Source organism: Gadus macrocephalus, chromosome 4, assembly GCF_031168955.1.
Source record: "Gadus macrocephalus chromosome 4, ASM3116895v1".
In the NCBI taxonomy this organism is placed as follows: domain Eukaryota; kingdom Metazoa; phylum Chordata; class Actinopteri; order Gadiformes; family Gadidae; genus Gadus; species Gadus macrocephalus.
This window is the reverse complement of record NC_082385.1, coordinates 30,783,529-30,792,527: the sequence shown is the minus strand read 5'-3', so window position 1 is coordinate 30,792,527 and position 8,999 is coordinate 30,783,529.

The window sequence follows — 8,999 nt, the reverse complement described above, 5'->3', positions numbered from 1 at the left end:
GCGTGAAATAGATACGTTGGTCCACATCGCAAGGCGGGTTCAGGGTCACTCTTTGCCTGACCAAAGCGTGACCCTGAACACGCTTTCTTCTCCATTCGAAATGAATGGAGGAATAGCACCAACAGGGGGCGAGACTTTCTCCTAGCATTTGGTGAAATTGTTACATAGCCTATATTAATCTTTATTATCTGAATGGGAAATGCAATATTTTTAGGACAGATTCACCATTAAACGTGTTTCTAATGACATTTCTATCCAGAAATGTACTTTTCCTTGAATAATCTTCAGTCAGTGATGTGTATGATCTTTATTAATCTTTATTATCTGAATGGGAAATGCAATATTTTAGGATTGATTCACGGTTAAACGTGTTTCTAATAACATTTCTAGCGAGAAATATGCTTTTTACTTGCATAATCTTCAGTCAGTGATGTCAGATCTTTAGTTTTATAGTTATTAGGAAGGTTTTATCGGCTCGCTCGCATGTTTCAACGACGTCAGGTTGCCAGGGACGCTGCTTTCGCTAAACTAGCAACTCACGTGTTTCCTGCATTTGTGTTATCAAACCGTTACTTTATGTAACTTTTAATGATATCATCTTGTTAGAAACACGTATATCTGAGAGCCAACCCAGTCGACAAAAGCATACGTTGACAGTGTACGTTTTCGTGAACACTGGATTACGTCTGCTATTTCGCTGCTAAAACAACAAAAAATATTCCCTCAAATATTATTACTTTCAAAACATTGGCCAAAATGGAATATCTTTTTTATTCGGGCTGCTTCTAGGACATTTTGGTTGGATTTTGAACGGTATGTGGGCAGCACGTTTTTTGCAGGACCTGGCAACCCTGCGCTGTTGCCCGGGGTGCTGAAATGCTCCGGAACAGATCTGGATCCACCATGGCCAAAAGACTTGTATGCCCCCCACCCCCCCCCCACCTTAAATAAATACTATGGCATAATAAAGAATAAATTCATGCATTACCATTCAACTTGAACATGTGTTTTTACAGTATAGCGTGGTGGAGGGCTGACGTATGTTGCCCAACCCGGAAGTGAGCGTCGCCCTGGGTTCCCTTGACAAAAAGACAACAGGTTTTTCCATTGGATTTTGGATTATTGCAGAAAAATTAGCATCTTTGAAGCACCTCCTCAAAAACTGAAAATAAATAAATAAATAAAATGAACCGTGCTCCAAAGAACGAAATGCAAACCAATGCAGATAAAGAGTGTGTAGGGTGCATTCTATTTTTTTCAACGGGGCTGCATCCAGTCAATTGACCATCATGGTTGCTATGGTGGTTGATATCGACCACCCCCTCTAATCCTTACATGGCTCTAAAAACCACGTTGCAAAGGAGCTGCCGTCAATTGTGTTATTTTTGTCGTAAACTAGGATCCGATGGTTAAAAAATAGACAGATATTCCGAGGTATACTTAAAAGGCAGCTTGGATGTTTTTATTTTCTGCAGTTTAGACTTCTTCTGTAACCTATTTTTGAAAGCAAAACACCAAGCTCATTGATTTAACGAGGCAGGGTTATTTGAAACAATTTATTAAATAAATATTTGTGAGAGGTCATTCCTTCTCCTGAGTTTTCTTCCTATTTATGTCTAGTGTACACCCCTAATGTCCACAAGCATCCCCTCCCCCCTCCTCATATGGATTGGGAGAATGGTTGCCACGTCCCAGTGGTGGAGGTATCATATATATGAAAGAGGGCATTCAATTATACTACCATGATCAATTAGGAGGCCGAAGCCCTAAAGGAAGTGAGGCAATAGGTGACTGAGTCGAGAACATTAAAGTAAGCTGTGCCTTGGGGTCTCTTATATATCAAAGGGGGTCTCAAAGGACGCATACGCTTCAACCTGTGGCTCCAGCCCTACAGGAAATGACTCAGCAAGTGCTCCATCTCGTTGCACCTCACCCAGCGGCTCGCTTGCAAGATTTTGGCCCGAAGTGCTTCCAAGACCTACACCCTAGCCATCAAACATGCATATCTGAGAATCAGGCCTCTCTTCAATAATGACAAAAAGTTATGAGAGAAACACACATTAACTTTTTGTTATCTCATAAGCGGTGTGGTGCCGGCTCCTTTTGACCCCAGACTTCAAAATCATGGCCACAGGCCAGCTGTGTCTACACACCTTAAGCCACAAATGTACACCTCCATCCCACAAAAAATGGGGACTAGAAACTAACCTCTGTCATATGTACATTTACTGTACTGTTGGAGGTCACACCCCATTTCCGGCCTTTTCGAGATAGCTAGGGATGCTAAAATGGTTGCACACATTTCCCGGGGCCCCCGAGAACGACATATCCGAGATTTGGAGTTCTAGAAAAGTTTTCCCAAATGGACTGTCATTTGGACAAAGCCCCTCAGAAGTGTTGCCTGCAAGACCTAATGGTTCAGAATGTGGTGGAAAAAGTTTTTGAGATAGGAAGGTCCTACCGCCCTGAAATTTGAATACCTTATTCTATGGCCTAACTCGGACCCCCGCACCGAAACTTGGCCCCGTCGGACCCCGAGGGCAGGAAGAGGGGACCTGCCCTCGGGGTCCGACCGGGTGAATCTTTCCTAAAATATTGCATTTCCCATTCAGATAATAAAGAATTAATATAGGCTACATAACCATTGCCCGAAATGCTCGGAGAAAGTTTCGCCCCCTGTTGGTGCTTATCCATTCATTTAGATGGCCCACCTTCGTCACAACCTTTGTATCGCCCTTTTTAAACTTTTCTCTAATCAAGTTAGCCATGTCTTCATCGGAGATCTCTAAGAGGTTTTGGCGGTGAAAACAACTACGGATACCATATAGGGAAAAACAATTCAATTAAGCAGGTGGAACGCTGCCTCCTGGTGGTCGTTGATTGAGAATTAGTGATTTCAGACTTTGACCCAAACCCGCCCGCAATTTTATAAATATCAAACCCAAACCCGCCCGACCCACGGGTAACCCGCGGGTGTCCGCGGGTCACGGGTCGACCCGCGCATCACTAACCAACGTATCTATTTCAGGCTTTGGCGTGATACCGGGTTGGAAAGAGAGACCGAGACACAGTGAGAGGTTTCAACTATGCTACAGTTCAAACACTTACATGAAATTTACTAACACTTTTAACCGTACGTGTTTACTGTAAAACCGTACTCTTCCTATTGATATGATATATAAGTTACGCATATAAATGATAAATCACAGATCAGAGTTGGGTACAGTACCTTAGTCTTCTCCCTTCTGGAATGAAGTGAGTCACACCAAACCGTCCAACTCAGTAAAAAAGGAAATGATGCTGTGAATCAACCAGTTGGACCAGTTCCCCTACCAGTTCTAACTCCTCTTAGACTACCCTCCTATTGGCTGCTGATGTCTACAAGTTCAGACAGAGGAAAACAGAGAGACACCTATTTGCAGAAACCAAGATCTCCCTGAAAGTTTTCAGACTTTGTATACTCACTAATTTAACATATTCACATCGTACTAGACACAGCAATAATAACAAACTATCTTCACCCTTCTCCCGCACATCACATCATCAATTTAGTATGTCTTATAGAGGACCTGCATTATGGAATGTCTTACCTCCCCTATTAAGATCCATATCATCCCACCCGCAGCTTAAAAACATCTTATCTTTTCATGAATCATCTCACCACCTCCTGTCCTCTCCATGGCCCCACATTTTTCTTTTCTCTCTAACTAAGACATGTATTTATCACATCCTTTTCCATATAATTTTGATTATTTTGATTATTTATGTACATTGTTTCCTCATTTTCTAAAGTCTATTTGTTAGCCTAATAAAATATGATTTGATTGTGATTATTGACAGGGATGGAACTCTTGTACAAGCCCATTGGGCTTCGTTCTCTCCTTGCACCATTAATGTTAATGTGTGCTAAATAAATAAACTAAACTAATGAAGATACTGATGAACCTAATGAATAGAAGCATACTCAGAGTCAGGGTAGACATTTATGTAGTGGGGTGTGAGTCTATAATAGGCAGGGTTGTTTTCTTTCTTAATTTCTCGTTGGGCTGGATTGGGCTGGGTTCATCATGTTACACCCAAGGTATTTAGATACGGGCAAAGGTCAGCACACACTCACACACACACCGACACACACACACACACCAATGTTAAAGCTAAAGATTTAGTCAATATAAAAAATTAGCCGTAGCGTACAATAGGCTGCAATTTAAAAGTTAATGTAAAGACTGTTATTCAATTCAATTCAATTCAAATTACTTTATTTTTCCGTGAGGAACTTCAGATGTGGAGGAGCAGCAGGGTGTGTCCATACCCAACAGTACATACAATAAACAAAAGAAAAACACGCACACACTCGCAAACATACACCATCAGCCCTGCAGAAAATAAAAATAAAAATCCTTGCCTAAGCCTAAAAAATAAATAGTATTATTACCTCCATAGTGGAGGATAAATAATTAAATAATTTAAAAAGACTCCAGGTATTAAAACAATAGGATACAGTTCAAGGAGGGGTTAAACCATTCGAGAGTCTTATGGATGCCGGGACAAAACTTGACAGGGCTCTGTTTGTCCTTACTGTAGGGGCTCTGTATCTGCGGCCTGAGGGTAAGAGGGAATACTGGCTGTGTAGAGTGTGTGTGATGTCAAGGGTGATTTGTGTTGATTTTTGCTTAGTCCTTTTGTTGTATATATTGATGAGGGATTCCTGCTGTTGTCCAATTATTTTGCTGCTCAGTTTGATGATTCTGTTTAGTGGGTTCCTATGGATGTTGGACAGTGCTCCGAACCAGGAGGTGATGTTAAAGGTGATTATGGATTCAATGAAACATCTGTAGAATGCTGTCAGAACGGATTGGTGGACCTGGAGTTTGCGGAGTTTGCGATGGAAAAAGAGACGTTGCTGGCACTGGGAGTGGATGACATCAGTATTTGTTTTGAAGTTGAGTTTGTGATCGATTGTTGTCCCAAGGTATCTGTATGTGTCAACCCTCTCTATCGGCTGGTTGTTAACAGTCAGAGTGGGGAAGGTGGAGGGGGCCTTACGGAAGTCTATAATTAGTTATTTTGTTTTGGTGATGTTGAGGTCAAGGCAGTTCCGCCTGCACCAGTCTAAAAAGGTGGCCAGCTCGGACTCTAACTGATCTAATGAGTTGGTGTAGAGTGTGTAAAGAACTGGTGAGATGAAAGAGCCCTGTGGAGCACCTGTAGAGATCCTTCTGGATGAGCTAAGGTGGCCGTTAACTCTCACTCTCTGGTGTCTGTCTGTCTGTCTGTCAGGAATGAGAGGACCCAGAGCATGATGTGGGGATTGACATCCATCTGGCTAAGTTTTTGCCCATTAGATGGGGTTGCACAGTGTTAAAGGCACTTGAGAAGTCAATGAACGCCAGCCGCAGAAATGACTTGGGCTTCTCAAGGTGGGTGTAAGCTCTGTGCAGCAGCGTTAATGTGGCGTCGTCTACCCCTCTGTGACGTTTGTACGCAAACTGAAGCGGGTCAGCATTCTTACTGACCTCTGCCTGTAATTGTGTGAGAATTAGCCTCTCAAAGCCTTTCATGACCAGGGATGTTAAGGCCACAGGTCGATAGTCATTATCACAGGTTGGTTTACTCTTTTTGGGCACAGGGCATATGATGGAAATCTTCCCGACTGAGGGAATAGAGTGTTCCGCCAGTGAGCGGTTAAAAAGGTGGCAGTAGACACCAGCAAGCTGGTTGCTGCAGGCCTTCAGCAAGCGGCCACAGATCTGGTCTGTCCCTGGTGCTTTATTTGGCTTCATCCTTCTCAACACCAGCTCAACCTCCGCCTGCTGCAGCTCCCGATTTACATAGCCCGGTATCCTAGCAGTGAGCTCCTCCATTAGCTTCTCCCTCTCCTGTGTTTGGTCCAATTTCTCAAACCTGCAGTAGAACTGGTTAAGGTTCTCTGCCATGTCAATGCAGTCTTTTGCCCCGGTGGTGGGAAGAGCTGGGGAGGCCAGCTAGGGTTTTGACACCTTGCCATGCATCTCTTGGCTTACCCTCCAGAAAGAGTTTCTCAACTCTCTTCCTGTATTCCATCTTTGCTGCTTTTAATTGTTTATTCTGTTTATTTTGAATGAGTTTAGACTCAATTTTATTTCCAGAGAAGAATGCAATTTTCTTTACCATGATAGTATACACTAAATATATCAAATGGAGAATTCATGTCATGCTGCACATTGTTAAAAGGGTTTCTCATGTTTAGTATCAGTCATTAAGAGCTTTTGTTAAAATAGAGAATATTATAGATTGGTCTCTGTTTCTCAGGGTGGTTTATTATGATCGCATCAATGTGATCTCAATGGAAAATGCTCCACAAGTCTGAAACTGTTTATGATGTTATAGCAATAAAGGTTAAGAAAAGCAATAGGGGAAAACAGACAGTGACCAGTATACTATATGTAATGTAATGTTTTTATAATGGTTACGTTTCAATAAAAGATTGGGTTGTTTTCTTCAATCATTTATCTTAAATGATATCTTCAATGATATCAATGACTTGTTGGGTTGGATTCTTTGTGTGTTTCTTCCTTCCTCATCTTGCTGCACCCTTTACAGGCAGGCATTGAGAAAGGAGCCAAGGTACACGCACACACACACACACACGCACACGCACATGCACACACACACACACACACACACACACACACACACACACACACACACACACACAGTCAGACAAACACACACACACACACACAAAGTTAAAGACACACACAAACACAGAAAGAAACACAAACACACACATACACTGCTGGCCAGTTTTCGATGTGTAAGAGTGTTGGGTGTTTCTTATCACATGAGGGCCATGTCAGGCGTTTCTTACATGTTTTGCTGAGATGTCCTTTGTCAAACAGGCAAAACAAAATCTATGTTCCTTAGAAATTCAATTTTCTCTTTGTGTGGGAGTTTTGACATTGCTTCACATCTTTCCATTGCATGCTCTCTCTTACAGTAAACACAGGGTTTGGAAAAGGCATAACTTTCATTGAAAGGAGTGACATTTCTAAATTGATCTATCTTTTCTTTTACATTGGCTTTTGCAACAGCATTAGTGGTGACTGGAGAAACTGCAGTGAGAAAGCTCTGCTTGCTGGCAGATTTTCTATAGGGAAGGTTCACTGTAGGTGCTCTCACCTTTGCTTCTCTGTGAACGTCTTGAATGTCGCCAAAGACCGGATCCTGCAATATTCGGGACTGTTTCTCAATTAATCTGACGAGATCATTGAATTTAGGCCTCTGTTGTGTTTGTTCCATAATGTCACATACCACTGTTCTCCATCTCTCTCTGAGTTTGTATGAGAGCTTGGAGACTATTTGCTTCATGTTGGATTGCAAGTCAAGTTCCGACATGTATTGAAGGTTTTGGGCAGCATTACAGCAACTTCTTAAATATAATGCATAACTGTAAATTGCCTTTCCGTCATCTGGTCTGATTACAGTCCAGTTTAAGGCCTTCTCCATATAGGCAGTCGTGATTCTAAAGTCATTGCCAAAGTGTCGCTTGAGCAGGCGCTTGGCTTCAGCATAACCTTCCGCAGCGTCCATGTGAAAACAGCTTCTGACAAGTGATTTTGGTTGTCCGACTGTGTATCCGCTCCCAGAAGTGGCCGCTGGAAAGCTGCCACTACAGACAGGTATAAACACACACACACACACACACACACACACACACACACACACACACACACACACACACACACACACACACACACACACACACACACACACACACACACACACACACACACACACAGGTATAAAAACCCACACACACTGGTATATACACAAGCACACAGTCAGACACACACAAGCACACACACAAATATACTCCATCACACACACACACAAGATAATATAAAAATAGACACGCAAACTCAGTCAGACACACACACACACACACCTGTATATTCACCTGTTGAGGGTCATGATTGGCTCCAGGGGGCTGAGGATCACATGGACACTGGCCTGGCTGATGATTGGTCGGTTAGAGTCCAACTGCAACGGTGAGGGGCTTGTGGTACACCTGACACACACACACACACACACACACACACACACACACACACACACACACACACACACACACACACACACGCACACACACACACGTAATGTAATGCATTTATCTAATTAAATACATAGGCCGTAACCATATCAGCACACACACACACACAAGCAAACACAGCCAGTCAGACACACAGTGAGACCAACACACACACACATTCAGACACAAACACACACAGTCATTCAGACACAGTGAGACCAACACACACACACAGTCAGACACAAACACACAGTCAGTCAGACACACAGTGAGACCAACACACACACACACAGTCAGACACAAACACACACAGTCAGTCAGACACACAGTGAGACCAACACATACACACAGACAGACACAAACACACACAGTCAGTCAGACACACAGAGAGAGAGAGATAGAGAGCGAGAGAGACCTATATACTATTACTCTCTAGTAAACCGAGTGACCAATGGCAGTATAACCTTTTGATTTGGAGAGAGAACAAGAGAGAGAGAGACAGAGAGAGAGATAGAGAGCGACAGAGAGAGAGAGAGAGAACAAGAAAGAAAGACAGACAGATATACAGACAAACAGAGAGAGAGAGAGAGAGAGAGAGAGAGAGAGAGGGCGACAGACAGACAGACAGTCTCTCTTGTATACGCACACACACACACACACACACACACACACACACACACACACACACACACACACACACACACACACACACACACACACACACACACACAGTGTTTGTGAATTATTATCACATTTCTCTATTCACACTATATCCGGGCTCCGGGGAGGAAGGCTGCAAAGATATGCCGTTGCGCTGAAAATCTGACAAACAGGTTGCCATGGCGATGAGACCTCCCCCCCCCCCCCCCCCCCAACCTCTCTTCCATCCCCACCCACTCTCCGCCCGCGCGTGCTGCGTTCATAAGCT